General features: G+C 34.6%; 1 protein-coding gene across 1 annotated transcript in view; it reads right to left on the bottom strand.

Annotated features, from left to right (window-relative positions):
- The window catches only part of LOC129219310 (succinate--CoA ligase [ADP/GDP-forming] subunit alpha, mitochondrial-like), a gene marked incomplete at its 5' end in the record, with an annotated part of 324,980 nt that overhangs the window by 94,648 nt on the left and 212,885 nt on the right, over positions 1–17,447 (bottom strand).

Raw genomic sequence — 17,447 nt, 5'->3', positions numbered from 1 at the left:
ATTGCACTCGTTTCTAAGTTTATTTTCCTTGTAAAACCGAACTTTATGGAGTCATAGAATGCGTGCACAAGTTCCGATACATGTTGAAATTATATTCTTATTTGAACAAGAAAATCATTGAAACAAATAAATCTTTAAAGAATCATGAAAATTAGGAGTTAATAAGAAATATAGCATCATAACCTACGTACGTACTCCCCCCACCCTTTTGGGGGGGGGGGCGATGCCTTTTTTTTTTCCTCTAGTTTTTATCGACAGGTTTTTCTACATCGATAGTTTAATAGATAAAAGTTTAATCGATAGTCTGAAATAAAAGGTTTTTTTTTTTTTTTTTTTTTTTTTTTTTTTTTTTTTTTTTTTTAGCGTAGCTCCATTTTTTTGCACTTAAGAACCGTTTTGTAGTAACTCCAAAACACCTGTATGCTATTTACTTCGCAAATTTCTGATGAATGTTGAACTTTTTAAAGCATACCTAGAAGGTCATCTTGTTAGACTAGTAGAACGTAGAACTTATTACTAGGAAAAAAAAACAAAAAGCAGAATAAATAGCATTTTCAACTGACCTTTGCCCTCAAAACCATGAGTGAGCCACCAAAATATTTGTGCTATCATGCACCTACTATCAAGTAGTATCCACATTTCAAAGAATTGGCTTAATTCACTCATTGTTTTTGAAGCAAAGCAATCATATATTTAGCTCTCTTTTTTTCACGACATTAAACTTTGACCTCCTCTCGACGGCCAACAAGTCAAACTTGAGAGGAACGAAGCTTCACTTTTATCACAATACTAGTAAAATATCCTGAAAGTTTCAGGAAAATTGAACATGTCAACTATCACGCCCCCATTCACTTTGTCCAGCTTTAAAAAAACTGACTCTTAAGACAATCCATCTAACATGTTTGCATTAGTTTTATTTTCCATCAAAAAAAAAAATTAATAAAATTTTTTTTATTAAAAAGTTTCTCGACGTTTTATTGCTTGTATAGTGCACTCGCGATAACTTGAATATTCCTGTATCTCAAAGCATTCATTAGTTCTAAAACTCTTAAGAAGGCTGAAGGAATCCTGCATAAGTTGAATGTTATTGCCAGTCCCTTGAGACTTCGATTTATTGAGAGTTGACAGTATTTAGAATTTTGTATGTATGAGAAGGGGGTGGGGGGGGGGGGGAGGCACAAAATGTTTTCAATGATTAGGACATCTTTGAGTCTTTATCTGGCCTTAGGTAACCTAATGCAAAATAACAATTTTTCTCTAATTAACTAGATGCCATAATGAGGTATTTGGTATGCAATTTTCTCCCTATTTAGTCTTCAGCACAGCTAATGCTATGAAATGAAAGTTGAATATATTTCATTGATGAAACGGGGACAGGCTCACAAGTTAGGATCAAAAAATGTGTTTCTGAAGAAGCATCAGTGATATCAATGAAATTAAATTGTGTCATTAGAACAAAAAGTGAAATTAGGCACTAAGAGACCTAGTTTTATCAAGGCCGATCTTATAGTGTTGGCTGTCCAAGTGCAAAAGCCTAATGTACGCCCCACCCGTCTAATCTTGAAAATTTTTCACATATTGACTAATATTTTGTCATTATAAACTCATCTGCCTGTATAAAAGTTTCAAAAAAAAAAAAAAAATGCAAATAATATTTGAAGTAAAAAACTTTATTTTTTGGGCTGGTTATAACAAAACCAAAAAAATTACCAAAATGTCAAACAAAATCATTACCAATAAAATAAAAATGGAGATTACATGGATTGAAATGAAAAACAACAGTATTTACTTGGAAAATAGAATTTAATTTAAAAAAAAGTACAAGAATAAAAATGTCCTGAAATAAAAAGTACATAAATCAGTCTGTCTATACAAAGACTACTTGATAATTATCAATAAAACAGCTTCTAAGGCTTTCTGAGAAGTAAATTTGTCAGCAACTTCAATTAAATGAATTATTTCAGAAGTTTTGGATTCAATACAGGTGATGGCGAAATCTAAAAGCCTTGCAGCCTCCTAAGCTTCATATAAACTCTCAAGTAAATTTTAATAAATGCTTAATTTATTAAAACAGAGAAACACATGAGAACGTCTTTTCACAGTGATCCTACGAATAAGACACTGCACAGGCGAGCAAAAAATTCTTAGGTGAATCAAAAATATGCCTCCTCTCGTAATTTTTTTAGATAGATATTCAAAATTTGCACATATACTATTCTCGAATATACCGACTATCGAAAAAAGATACACCCAAACCTGTTTTTGTGCTTTTTTTTTTGTGCAGTCGATGAAAATTTCACACAAATTGGGATTCAATTGACTAACCTATCTATAAAACGAGTGCTTAATAGTGTAATTTTCAGTAGCGTACCTACGAAGTCTGGCACCCCTGGCGAACTTAAGAAGTTGCGCCCCCCCCCCTCCTTCAGGGTCGCCCTGATGGGAAGTCACCGGACAGTCCACCCCCCTCCCCCTTTTTTGATAACATTTAATTAACTGGTTCAACAAATTAGGAGACAGTATTGCAACTTTAATATTCTTCTTTTCTTTTTTTTTAAATTGTTTTCAATGATGCCCAATGTTCTTTCGCAGTAGATGTTATGTATTTGTGCATGCTCTAATTTTATTACTCGGTAAAATTGGGATTTCATTCGGCAAATTGAGAATTTTCCCCTTCAAAAAAATTTTAGTTCTCCCCCCACCATTTTACATAAATTCAATAAAATCAATAATATTTGCAATTCGGAAATAAATATAAGTAATGTACGTTCTTGAACCAAATGAGAATAAATATTTTTTAGTTTCTTTTGTAGCAATGTATTTATTATTTTTTCAAAACAGCTTCAACTATAAATAGAATTTGTTTCAAACCACTAGGAGAGTATACAACAAACATAATTTATACATTTACTAAAAGAAAGAAAAAGATCTTATTTCATTTATTTTTTAATAAAAATCAAAGTGTTCAAAAAATTCTATTATAATTAGGAAAGCAAAGCAAATACAAAAAGCTTTGCTAATCTGAAATTGGCTAATAAAGCACGACCACTTACAAACAGGCAAAATAAAAATACTATATATTCGCTAATTAGGGCCTCACAATATTTTGTTTAAATAAGACTTTTCATGCTTATATTATTTATTATAATGAGAATAAATACTGAGCCTAAAAAAAAACTATACGCTTCAAACTATACACCGGGATCATCCACAGAACGCCTTCCACCAACGCTCCCTGGTATACAAACTATATCCACAAGTCTTTAACTAGAACTCAATGAATTAGGAATTTAGAATTTCCTGTCACGGGTAAAATCCCCCCCTTTTTTTTAATCAGAATTAGTATTGTTTCATTTTTCCGTTTAGCTTTTTTTCTTACGAGTTTCTTTTTTTTTTTATTCGTAAAAGCATTTTTCAACTAAAATGATCAATTAAAAAAAACAATTACCTTCAAAAAAAAACAGTTGAAATGCTGCCCCCCAGGCTGCTGCACCCCTGGCAAGAGCCACTCCTGCCAACCCCTTGGTACACCACTGGTAATTTTGAGCGATTTTTTTTTAAATGTGGTCTCTATCTACCCCAAAAATAGGTTTGAGTGTATTTTCATTTACAGTTAAATCACGATTTAGTGATTACCTTTAAAGCACCAATCCCATCATACCGTCCCATTATTGCATCTAAACAACTCTTCCATATAGGAATTTTAATGTAATCTATCTGTTAATGCGACACTTCGTTATAATGACATTCAATACCGTGCCACAAGAAAAAAAATAATCCGACTTCTTTTTACTCAAAGCTGACCATTATTTAATTATGAACACTATTTTCTTAATCTTTAATATTAATGAGTGTAATAAGTACAACTGAAGTACTCTAAAATGATTTCAGGCAAAAAACTCACTGCAGAGTTTGTTAGCAATGAACTTGTGGTCTACTCTATCTTATGGTCTCTGAAACACGATTAGTGATTAAACTTGAATAGGAAAGAGGGTCTATTGCTTTGCAAACGTGCAACTGCATATCCCACACTAGTCCCTAATTTCAGACACTCTTTTAAATGCTCTCAGCTAAAGGGTTTGTGGGATGAAATTAAACCAGAAAGTCTTTTCAATTGCTGAGGACATGAATGTTAAATAAAAGGTGAAAAACATTATGTGAAAAGTTATGTAGAAATGAAAGTTTCAGAATAACATTGACGAACTGACTATTTTGCAACACCTTCTTAACAAATGACTACATTGATGCTGACAAATCAGATTCAGCTTTTAAAGATATGACTCAAGAGGATATCATTGAGTCAGCAATTCCCAATTCACATTCTGATTCCTATAAAGCAGAACTTTAGCATGAAGAAGAAGTTAGCATCAAATCTGAATATGCAAAACAATGCAAATAGAAACTAACAAGATCTTAGAAATACATGTAATTAATAGAAAAGTGATGTACTATTTTCTTGTATTAGAAAAGGAGTGTTATTTTGGAAAAAAAATGTCCAAGTAGCATTTGAAAATATTTTATACCACAGAGCAAGTCATGAAAATAAGAAAAAAATGTTGGAACACAGAAATCAATTGTGAAATCAAATACTGCCGCAACAAAATGGGATCTGACAGAGGTGATATATTGAAGTTTAACTGTATTTACAGAGGGTTTTGTTTTACAAAAAATATCCAACATCAAGAAATGAAAAATTCAATAATTTGTTTCTATATCTCCAGTACATAGTGATTTTTTTTTATTTAATCAATGCAAAATGAGTGCTTAAGTGCTAACAACTTTATGTTAATGGCAATATTCTCTGGCAAATGCTGAAATATAACAGATCATAGTTGGTAATATTAAGACTGAAAAGAATTAGAAAAAATTTATTATTTAGAAAAAAAAGGATTTAAAATCCAAAAATATTGTTTTCTTCACTAATCTATGTTAAAGTGATCTTTCATTGCTTGATAACTGTTATTTAATTATTTACAAGGAAAAGTAGAAATTATAAAACTAGAAATTAACTATATAAATTAACTTGTATTGCAAATTATAGTTAAATATAGAAAGCAATATTTAAAGCTAAAACCAAAATGTGTATCAGTAATACATTGAACTGATTTTTAAAATTTCAAAAAAAAAAAAAAAACCGACTGTATAAACAGATTTTATCTCCGCACATCTAGCCAATTTCAAATGGGGCGGGGGAGGGGGGGATATCTGAAATTCTTAGTTCCACGAGTAAAATTAAATAAAATAAATGTCAACAACAGCAAAGTTGATGAAACCCCAAGCTGTCCCGATTCTTGAGAAAATGTAGATACTTCTGGCATAAAAAGAGACATTTCATTCTAAACACAAAACATAAGCTAATTACAATAATAGATAATATTCGTTACTGAAGTTGTAACCGAAGTTGTTCCTGCAATGCATACCAATGTACCCAGGGCATGGGGGGGGGGTACATTGGTCTACTTCACAAATTCTGTTAAAAAATTAAAATTTTTAAACAGTTAAAGAATTGAACATATTCAAGAAAATCTCAGACAAAGAAAAATATTTCATGAAACTCATGGCAGAAAATCAAATTGCTCATTTAATTTTCTGATCATACAAAAAAATGCAAAGTAAAAAAGCAGACCAACCTGTTGATTCCCCCTATAATCAGCGTAAGAGAGTCAGATACAGCAAGGTAGGCATTTAAATTTGAAAAAATGGGAGATGTTGAAGGGATAAATTTTTGCATTTATTACAGAACCAGGGGTGAATGTTAATGTTTAAGATTTTCAAATCCAAGTAAATTGGGGGGGGGGGGGGAAGTACTGTGTTATTTTCTGTCCAAAAGTAAAAAATAAGAGAAATACATGCAGCTCATTTACCACACACAGGAAAAATCACAAAATAAAAGAGGACATTAAACCACATCCAAGAAAAAATAAATAAAATTCAACTGATGGAAGCCAAGCGTTGTCGGAAGGAAACATGATCGATCATCACATTTCGTGTTTCGGTAGTGTAGGATCAGAATCAAATAACGCTGAAGAAAAGAAACTAAAGCTTACCAAAGTATGTTCATAACCAAGAGCGCTAGCATTATTTTCTCGCCGGTTTTCAGCCATCGTGCTCTGATGACACTTGTTGCAAGATCCTCTCTGAACACACGATATTAGTTATCTCAAGCCTCAACACAACGGCAAGCGCACCAGCAGGCCACTGAAACAGATTTCGCTGTGACAAGTGCTGAGTAAAAAACGGATAACCAACTTTAGTTGACCACTTGATTGCTAGGCAACATGCGCACGCATCACGAACGAATGAGAAACGTAACCACCGAACATACTTCCGATCTGCAGCTGCGCCTGCGCAAAATAGAACGAATCACAAGTGAGGAATTGCAAAGTTTCTTTAGCGCTGAATCTTGAAATGACCATAAATTTTTCGCATTATTCAAGGACTTGAAGCTAAAGAATTTTTTATTTAAATTTGCGAGAAGGGAGAAAACGTACATTGCACATACAAGTATACATTGAGAAAAAGCGTGGATGTCTACTTGCCCTTTTAAATTTTTATGAAATTTTGCTAAAAAAGACTTAATTTTTCACTGTAATTGTTTCTTTTAAGTATTTTTTAGCAATAAACCTTGAAATGAATATCATTATTTTTCTTACCCTAAAGTTTTTTTCATCATAATAAATTTCAAAATCTTGCAAAAAAGAATAAATAAAGATTTTGACTTCAATAAAAGTATTTTTTTTCCCCTCCCAAATTTTACTTTTTGTACCAAAAACTAGAGTCCACGGACTCTACCAAAAACTAATGATACATAATTGTATTTAAACAACAGAGGATTAGTCCAGTAAAATTAGGTCATGACCCGGACATTCATAAAAAAGAATGTGCACCTATACCAAGCAGCTTAGCATCATGAGGACATAACATACCAAAAAGTCCCAAGAGTTTGAGCGTCGGGTTTGGGAGTTAAGGGGGGACAAAGAAGGGGGTCAAAATGCAGATTATTGCTTCATTTCAGCTGTATCTCCAACACTATTCCTTTTCATGAAAGGATAATTGAATAAAAGTTGAAGATTGTACAAATATTGCAAGTAATATTTTTACTAATATTGCAAGTAATATTTTTGCCCCTTTCTCTCCCCCCCCCCCAAGTTAATGAAATGACGGACCCAGTCGGGTAAAAACACAAGCTTTCGTTGTGTTTCTGCTACATTTCAATGTCTATTTCTACCAAATATTTCATCAGATAAAATTGAAGAAAGGAAAGTACTTTAAAGCATGATCCAGATTTAGGTGTCGTGTGGTTTTTTTTTAGCATTGTCTTATTTTTCAGTAATTTTACTGTAATTTGAATGATTTGTTCAAAAGTGTTTAGTTTTGATAACTTAAATACTTTACTTCCTTATTATTCAGTCTTTGAAATTTCATGAAAGGTTTTAATTTCCTGGTTATTAAATGATTAAACCACACCTTTAAATCTTTATTGCATAACTTCATAAGACACTGTATTTGTTTTTTTATGAATGATGTTTAACGTCTTAGTTAGAATTTCATTATTTCAATAATGGGAATTTTATGCTTGTGACAAAAACACATTTAGTGTATTACTTTTTTTTTCGATTTTAAATCACGTTTTATATTTTCTGTTATTTTGGCTCATTTTTCTTATTTCATCTATAATTAGAGTCATAAATTTGGCACAAAATTTTTCATGACCACGGAGGTATCTCAATGTGACTTTTTAACAAATTAATTTTGTTCTTCAATTTCATTTGTGATTAAAGTTTCCACAAAAATTCCTTAATTTGGAGACAAAAAAGTCTTTACATTCTTTGAAATGTTTATCAACTCAAATGTTATCCTCGTTCAAGAACCATATTTAAAACACGATCAAATACGAGAAGAACCTGTGAATTGGAAAATTGTTAACTCTTTAAGTAAAAAAGCGCTGCTATTATAAGTACTGACTCAAATATAATAGTTTCTAAAATAGATCAGAAAGAAATCCATATAGAAATCTCGGCAGATTTCAAGGAAGATTCAATAATTATTATTTCACCAACCTTTATGTTACACCAACAGAAGATGTGCGAATTCGACTCTAAGTAATTCCTCTTTTAAAAAATATTCCAACTGAAAGCATTATAATTATGGGGGATTTCAATAGTAAAAGCAACTCCCCTGGGGATATGCTGGTGAAGATACAATTACAAATACAAATACAAAAGTGACGACCAGCAACAGGCTCTGGGCCCAGCTAGACTGGTCCCAGTCAATTTACAATCCCCAGTGAAGATCAATGGCCCTCTTAAAACTATCTACTCCCTTGCTCATTACCACCTCTTCCGGTAAGCTGTTCCAAGGTTCCACTACCCTGCTAAAATAATAATTTTTCCTAATATCCATGTTAGCCTGAGATTTAAATAGCTTAAAACAATGACCCCTTGTCCTGTTTTCAGTGCTAAACTTCAGCCAAGTAACATCTTTCGTTTTAATAAATTTAAACAGCTGAATCATGTGCCCTCGGTCTCTTCTTTGCTCAAGACTGTACATTTTTAGCCTTCTAAGCCTGGAATCATAATCTAAGTGGGAAAGTCCACTTATTAGCCTTGTAGCCCGCCTTTGAACTCTTTCCAATACATTAATGTCTTTCTTAAGATAAGGAGACCAAAACTGAACAGCATACTCCAAATGGGGTCTTACCTTACCAAACTTCTATATAAGGGCAGAAGAACTTCTTTAGATTTGTTTGAAATAGATCTATTGATAAACCCAAGCATCTTATTGGCTTTGTTGCTAGCAATGCTGCACTGTTGGTTAAACTTTAAATCCTGACTTATTAAGACCCCCAGATCAGTAACTTTGTCTGCCTGACTAATGACTGAACCCTGCAAATAATAACTTGTACACTTATTTCCATGCCCTAATGTAGCACTTGACATTTCCCAACATTAACAGCCATGCCCCATTTATCAGCCCACTCCGTAATATGATCTAGATCCTCTTGCAGCTGATTTGCTTGTTCTTCATTTTCTACAGTCCCCATAACTCTGACATCATCAGCAAAACAATTCAGATTCCCAGAAATATTTTTGTGAATATCGTTCATAAAGACAATGAACAAAACAGGCCCTGACAGTGATCCTTGAGGAACCCCGCTTAAGACCTCACTCCAATTAGAATAATTTCCCCTTACAACTACCATTTGTTTCCTTCCAGTCAGCCAGTTTTTACCCAAATGAAAATTTTCCCTCCTATTCCTATATCAGCGAATTTGCTTAGTAGAGCAACATGTGGTACCTTATCGAAAGCTTTTTGAAAATCGATGTAAACAACATCTACAGGCTTCTTATTGTCCAAAGCTATGGTAACTTTGTCATAGAAATGTAATAAATTAGTTGAACAAGATTTACCTTTCCTGAAACCGTACTGAAAACTAGTCAATAAATTATAAGTCTCTAGAAAACTTACTATCTTAATTTTCATCAATGTTTCAAAAATTTTGCAAACCACCGAAGTTAGACTCACAGGTCTATAATTTCCCGCACTCTAGACCCTTTCTTGAAGAGCGGTGTAATGTTAGCCAGCTTCCGGTCCTCTGGCACTGTCCCCGAGTTATAAGAAGCATTGAAAATATTTGCGATTACATCTGCTAATTCCTCCGCACATTCATTTAAAATTTTTGGATAAATATTATCTGTCCCGGAGCCTTAGTCTCTTTAATTTTTTTCAAATGAAGTAAAACGTCATCCCTTGGAAATACAAAGTCCTCAAGCTGTACTATAGCTTGTGTTTTGTTGGTGTCAACTGTTGAGATACAGTTATCGTTAAAAACACTCGAAAAAAAGTTATTAAGAACATTAGCAATATCACTATCGTCCTGAATTAAAATTCCGTGCTCATCAACCAGTGGCCCAATATGACTATTTCGAACTTTCTCCGAATTAGCGTATGCAAAAAACCTCTTGGGATTCCTGTTTATGTTATCTGCCAGTCTTTGCTCCAACTCTCTTTTCTTAATCCGTAGCAAATACTTAAATTTACGCCTTGCCTTACACAATATTGGAGCCTATCTGCACTGTGACCTGTTTCTCTAAACCTATGAAAAGAAGCTTGCTTGTAATTTAGAGCGTCTTCAGTTTCCCTGGAGAACCACATTGGCCAAATTTTAGTGTTGACACCCTTTTCTCCTAAAGGAAACATGATCCCCAGCTGTATTCGGTTTTTTAGATCCAAGAGGAAGAAGAGTAATTAATTTTTATCGAGCGAGAAATCTGCAAAACGAAGACAAAACACAAAATATTTTTATAGACAAGCCCGAGTACCGTCTGAAATGGGTAAGCTCCTTCTCATTTCAGGGCCTCATAAATTTTAAGAAAATTTTTCTAAAAATTTAACGCAAATTTAAATAAAATTTACTGTTGCTGCAGGGTACAGGTGTTATTTTTAAAAGCGACCGTGCAAAATTCAGATTAATGTTAATTCCCTCCTCCTACCCAACACATAGAATTTTTGTATATTACATACAAACGTAATTCTGTTATTCTCAACAATGAAGAGTGGTTAGATTAGTTGCTGAAACAGCTGTGTCATGTCACAAAATTAATCGCTATAAAAGTGCACTATAATAGTTGGGACAAATTTGATTGAACCAGTTCTAATGTTTGCAGTACCTTTAAAAGCTCAATCTGGAATTTTTAAGCAATTTTTCATTAATTTTTGGCATCCTGAAAATTCTGGGGGAACCTCTAGCATCCCGAGCCTTTTGGGTAATCAAACCCAAACGTCCTACCATTCAGATTTAAGAAACTACACATTTTCTACACATTCAACATTCATTCGGGGGGACGTTGGATTCACACCAAAACCCAAAAACAGGCGTACAGAGCAGTACGATGTATAAATTGCAATCTTTCGATGAAAATTTTTTTTCAATTTTCATCCTGCAAATTTTCAGAACAGCTGTGTGTGTGTGCTTTCAGTACTGTATTTTCAAACTTTGAGGATTCTTACTTCTTTGTGCGCATAATATACATACATAAGTTATTTTTTTATTAAAAAGAATTTGTTTGAAATTCACAATTAGGTGACTCCTGTTAAGCTATTTCTATTAATTAACATTTGCAAAAGTTCTTCAGTAATCGTGTTGAATTTCTATAGTTCCTCAAATTTTATACTATAAGATTACAAAAGCATTTTCAGCTTTTAAATTTTTTATTTATTGTTTTTTATTTAGTGCTCTAAAGTTTTTTGGTTTCGTGGGGAACGGGCCCTCCTCAGTGGTATACCCCTCCTGCATCGCTGGATCTGCGGGTACGTAGATTCGGCCTGGGTACAGGAGAAATAATTCTCAATGTACGCCATGAAAATTTATAACCGGAAAAAAAAAGAAGAAAAAACACTTAAAATATAGCATCGCTATTAATTTTCTTAGTCTTCCATAACCGTCGACAAAAATGAACTTATGAAATTTCATATTCTTTAGCACAGCTCTAAAAAGTCCAATAAAAGTGCACTCCGGAATTTATTTCTTATTGGATAAACCCAAGTGTCAACGTTATTTTGGATTGAGATACGCATAACTAAGCCAGTCATTTCATTTACTTGGGGGGGGGGGGGGGCAAAAGGAATTCACTTAAAATTGTCATTTTAAAAACACTAAAATACCTGCAATGAAACTTTTGCATCTGTACAATGCATAACGCAAAATCTGAGGGGGGGGGGGAATCCCCCCAATCACGGATTTGTGTAAAAGTATTACTTGCAATAATAGTCTTTTGTACAATCTTCAACTTTTATTCAATTACCCTTTCATGAAAAGGAATAGTGTTGAAGATACAGCTGAAATGAAACAATAATCTGCATTTTGACCCTCTTCTTTGTCCCTCCTTAACTCCCAAACCCGACGCTCAAACTCTTGGGACTTTTTGGTACGTTATGTCCTCATGATGCTGAACAGCTTGGAGTAGGTGCGCATTCTTTTTTTTTTTTTTGAATGTCCGGGTTCGGCCCTTTTTCGACCTAATTTGACTGAACTATATCCCAAGAAAACGATGGAAACCAATCTTTTGGCCTCGACTCTTTTGAATTATTTTAAGAATTGCCAGAAAAAGAACCCGGAACGGAGAAAGTTGGAAACAGAAATGAAAAGGTAAGCTTTCGCCTTTCCTTTAGAATTCTAGGTCCAACGCTTTTCCTTCTATTTTCAGGGCCATTCCTAGGGTGTCGGCCGTCCGCGTGCAAAGACGAAATGTGCCGCCCCTCAAGAGCAATTTGCATATTTTGATTAATGCTTAACGTCCATATTCATCTTCCTTCAAATTTCTATATCAAGTTCTAATTTTAGAAGACAAGGTGCCTGGCACGCAGTCCTTCATAGTTTGAGGGCCAGAGGTCCCTTTGATAATTGATAGTTGAAGTTCGAATTAAAAAAAAAAAAAAAAAAAAAACAGAAGAAGGATGAACTTATATAAAGGAAGAAAAGTTTTATAGTAAGAAACTCCTTAAGTACAATTTATGTCTTTGAAGAAAGTATAAGATACCAAAGTTTACAAGTCGTTAAAACGCATTTTAGTCTGTCTTCGGTGACATCAGAAGAAGGACGAAGGCGGAGAAAACTAGGAGGAGGGGAGGTCGCCCCCATAAAATTTATGAAATTGGCGTATGAAAAATTGTTTCAATTAATCTTTGGTTGTGTTTGATTGAAAGGACAAAATAGTCGGGCATATTGAAGGTGAACCTTTTCAAAACTGACGTCAAAAATCGCCATTTTAGGATCTTTTTCGAGATTTTAGCGGAAAGCAATGTCGGGGTTCTTTCTTCAGATTCTTTCAAAATTGAAATCAATTTGAAGCTATTTTTTGTGACCTTAGCTTGGGAAGGATCGGCGCTCCTCCCGAAAATTTTCCGAAACTGAAGTTTTTAACACGTAATTTTGGGTTATCTTTGTTGACGTTGTTGGAGGAATTCGGTCGTTTCCCATCGAAAGTTTTCGAAATTGAAGTCTAAAACGCAAGTTTAGGCTAGCTACCTTTGGTGACGGCAGGGGATCTGGCGGTTTTCCTCCATTAATTTCTCGGCACTGTTGTTTCAAGAACACATTTTTGGCCATTCTTGGAAACGATAGGGGAAGCGTGAAAATATTCCGAACTCAAATATTTTTCGGAACTGATATCATTTTTATGCTACTTTTGGCGGAATGAGAAAATTAGGCGCCGAGGACACTGGGCGCCGGGTTTTTGGGTGAGGAGATCTTTGGGTGCCGAAAATGTTGAAGGACATTGTCGTGTGCATCGCTACACCTCTGTTTCTAGCATCAGGCAATGAGCTGATACTTTCAGCGTATCGTAGCGTACGTTGTGCTGTTCGACAACCCTAAAGCCAGTTTGTCTTTGACGCAGTGTACCCCTCTGAATAATACGCAGTAACCCCCTCCCCTCATGAAAATGAAATTTCCAAAAAGAAAAAAAAAGCGTAAAAATTACTATGGCGCTTGGCACAGTCTACACCCTGATCCCCCTTCCTTCTCCTCCATGGAAACTCTAGATATACAAGAAAATCTTGCTGCCAAAGATGATGTTCATTTGAAAATTCAAGCATAAATAATAGTGGAGTTTCCCGAAATGGGAAGATTAGGCGCCGGGAAAGAGCATTTTGGGCGCAGTGCATATTAGGTGCCGGGAACATTGGGCTCAATGTGTTCGGTGCCCAAAATGCTCGGCACCCAATATTCCCGGTGCCCAAAATGCTCGGCGTCCAATGTTTCCTACGCCCAATTAACGGCGCCCAATCTTCCTAGATCGAAAATATTCGGCTTTTATACTGTGCCAAAGTTCCACTAGCGGTATTAGTTACAATTCCGGTTTGCAGGGATGAATCAAAAGTAATTTTAATGAAATCTCTAATTTGCATACTTAATTTCATTTTCACTTATAATTATAACTGTGAATGTAACTTGAATAAATTTTAATAAACCGGGAAGTTTCTTCACTAAAGATCCGCGGTGCTTCCAAGATTTAATCAATTAATTTATTTTTTACAGCACAAAAATTCTTTCGGACATGGAGCTAGTTGGAAAGAGTCCGACACTATAGTTTTACAACAAAAAATGAGTAAAAAAACAAAATATGCAACAGAAGATTGCTTTTGATGATTTTTTGAATATTTTAGAGGGGAATACATTCATAAGTCTTCTTCCTTGCTTATATGTTCATATCTTGTGTCTTTAAACGTATCCCCTCTCTAAGTCAGTCAAAAGAATGGTAACGATCAATATAATGTTCCCAGACGTGGCTCCAAGGGAGGGGCAGGGGGGGGCAATTGCCCCCTCGTCGGAAGCGTCTTGCCCCCCCCGTCGGGGAAAATTTAGTATTTCGTCGGGGAATCTGTTTGCTTTGGCGTTTATTGTAAATGATATAATTTTCTCATATATGAACTCGAAAAAAAAAATTAGTAGAAAAAAGTAGAAGTATCTTTTATATATATATATATATATATATATATATATATATATATATATATATATATATATATATATATATATATATATATATATATATAAATAAAAGGAAGCAAAAAATCAATCCCCTTTGAGGCAAGGTTAGCCCGAGTCCGTATAACGTCGTCCAGATAGTGACAAAATATAGCTATTGCTTCGGGGGAAATGGTGTGTTTTGATCCTTGAAATTTCTGTTTGTCTATGCAGGGTGTGGATGAGCTGGTTTTGACCTCAGGGTGTCCACTTAGACTAAAAGAGTACCATCCCCGTCCCTGCAGAATGTAGTGGTGATTACCGGTCAGACCTAAGGCGTCGTCATCGGGTAACGAGACAAATACGTACCGAATGACAATAGCCAGGACGAGACGAGAGGGGGGAGGGGGTTGTCATCGGAGAAAAAACATGCTTCGGAGATTTTTGCTTTCCTATTACATTCGCTAAACAGCTCTAGCTCTTCATCGGCATGTCAAGTGCGCAGACGCAGACCGCACTCATTGATGCGATTTAAAGTACTTTATAATCACTCAGAAGAGAAGTTACGAGTAAGTTATTACTATAGTTATATTTACAACTTTTCTGATTATTTTTGATTATTCTGCAACAAAACATATCGATGAGTAAACGATCCTTTTACCTCATACAAGGAAATGTACTAAAGTATGTAGATTTAATGTTTTAATTTTTTAGTGCAATGATGTCTTGTCGGCAAATGCTAAATGCAGGAAAAAAATTCTTTGGACTAATATAATAAAAGCAAATAAATGTTTCACATTTTAAATACATTTTTCTAAAAAACTGATATTGATCTTGTTTGTAGGCTGCATAATAGTTTTGTTGGGAATGGAGAATGATTTACTAAACATTCGGGCTTGGCACAACTAAACAATCATTGGATTATTAAACGTCGGGTTGATAATGCATCGGGTTTGGGTTCTTTTTGAGAAAAATGTTTGGGGGAGGGGGAGGGGCGAGCCTTTTGGAAAAGGCAAAATTAAATAAATAAATAAGTCATATGTTAAAAGCAATTGAAAACATACATTTTGCTTCCAAATTTATTTTTTTTCAGATGTTATTTTGTAGTCGAAACACATGTTTCTAACTTAAAGTAGAAGCTGCGCTTAGTCCAGAGCGCTGTAATCATTTGATCGGACCAAGTCCAATTCAAAAGTCAACATTGCTCCTTCGAGATCGATCAAACCAACTTACAGACTGATACCAGACTCAATCTTGCTTAAGTTTTCTTTTCTTTTTTTTTTTGCAAGCTATATTCTTTTTTTTTTTAATATGCTTTTTTTCAAGTACTAAAATAGTGTAAAAAAGCAGTGTTGCACAGTCGGAGTCGGACAGATTTTCGAGACAAGGAGTCTGAGTCGGCATTTGTAGGTTAAAAATTCCAAGAGTCGGAGTCATTTTCCCTCAATGCCTGTAACACTGCCAGTGATTGCGGGGTCGGAGTGAGAGTTGGAGTCGAACTGATTTTAAGGTAAAGGAGTCGGAGTTGAATTGTTTGTCAGTGAATTAGAGGGGTGATTAAAAACTAATTGTATCGAAAGCCAATGTGAGCACGAAGCAATGCGTTGTCTTTTCGCTTCCCGCGCTGTTTCTCTCTGTCGACTGCTGTCATTGGTTTTTCGAATCAAAAACAATTTTTACTGTGTATTATCTTAATTTTTGAAAGAGTTTATAACTTAAAAAAAGTTTTGTTTGCCTATTTCTGTCCTGATATTTTTTTAGTTCCAACTACATCTTATAAGGCTTCAAAATGCGGAATTTTATATCTATTTTTCAAAATTTCCTCCGGGGAAGAAATCCCCGGACCCCCTACAATTGGGAATATTTTGTACTCCACTTAAAGCGGAGTCATGTGTGACTTTCTTGATAACATTTCCCCTCTTAAGGTCAATCCAACACAGGACATCAGTGAAAACACATTAAAACACGATCATCAAAAATTAAAGTATTGCTGTATGTATCAGATGAAAGAGAGAGACATAGTAAAGGAGAAAAAAAATCATTAAAAAAATGCCTCTCTTACACCACCGAGAGAAACGTTGTTAAAACTGCAAAAGGGGCCCCATACCTAAAATAACTTAGGGCCCCGTTAAGTCTAAATCCGGCCCTGAGTTGGAGTCGGCCATTTTCCCTCCGACTCCGTAGATCTGCAAAAATGGTCTATGTAGATAAATTTTGGGGTAAGACTTTGAATTTACATTTTCCCCTCTTAGTCTGGGAAGTGAATTAAAACTTAAAATTTGAAATTATGACCTATTTCAACTGGCATGTTCAATAAAAAGTTTGAAACTAATGGTTATGCATTTTCTAATTATGAATGCTTCAAAAACTTTGAAAAATAAACAAGTTAGGTATATAGTTAGTTTAAAAAAAAGAAAAACCTTACACAAAAGAAACTAGTGCAATTAATGTTAATCACTTTGATACTTAATAAGTTTGTTTATGACGTAATATCGTCGGCACTATGCTGAACTACCGAATGTGAAAATTGGCTCTTTTCAGGAGAGCCGAAACAATATTTTTGTCCACCAGACGTTTTAGTTATTTTCAATGTTTTGATTTTTATAAATAACATTAAGTGTAAATCTTATAGTTTGAAGTACAGTAAACTCTCGATTATCCACGAGCGGATTATCCGCGAAAGTCTCGGAAAAAAAAATAGTTGAAAAATTTTGTTCTTCAAAAACGCGGATCTGAAATCAATTCGTCCCAGATTTTTTTTCCCTTTCCCACAACAAGTGCTCCTTCTCAAAAAACGTGAAAGTCGGTATGCACGTGCCTCAAGGGAAAGCGTTCAGCTGATTTCGGTAAAACACATGTGTTTACTGAAGACCCCTAGTTTATCCCCCAAGGAGCGTACGACATTACCCTTATCATCTGTTCCGATTGAGAAAGGTTAGGAAAACGCCTACAGGTCTTCTGGGAATTCTCTGACGGGGGT

Source organism: Uloborus diversus, chromosome 3 (genome assembly GCF_026930045.1).
Source record: "Uloborus diversus isolate 005 chromosome 3, Udiv.v.3.1, whole genome shotgun sequence".
Taxonomy (NCBI): domain Eukaryota; kingdom Metazoa; phylum Arthropoda; class Arachnida; order Araneae; family Uloboridae; genus Uloborus; species Uloborus diversus.
Note: the sequence above shows the minus strand (reverse complement) of the source record. Positions and strands in the feature narration are given on the sequence as shown.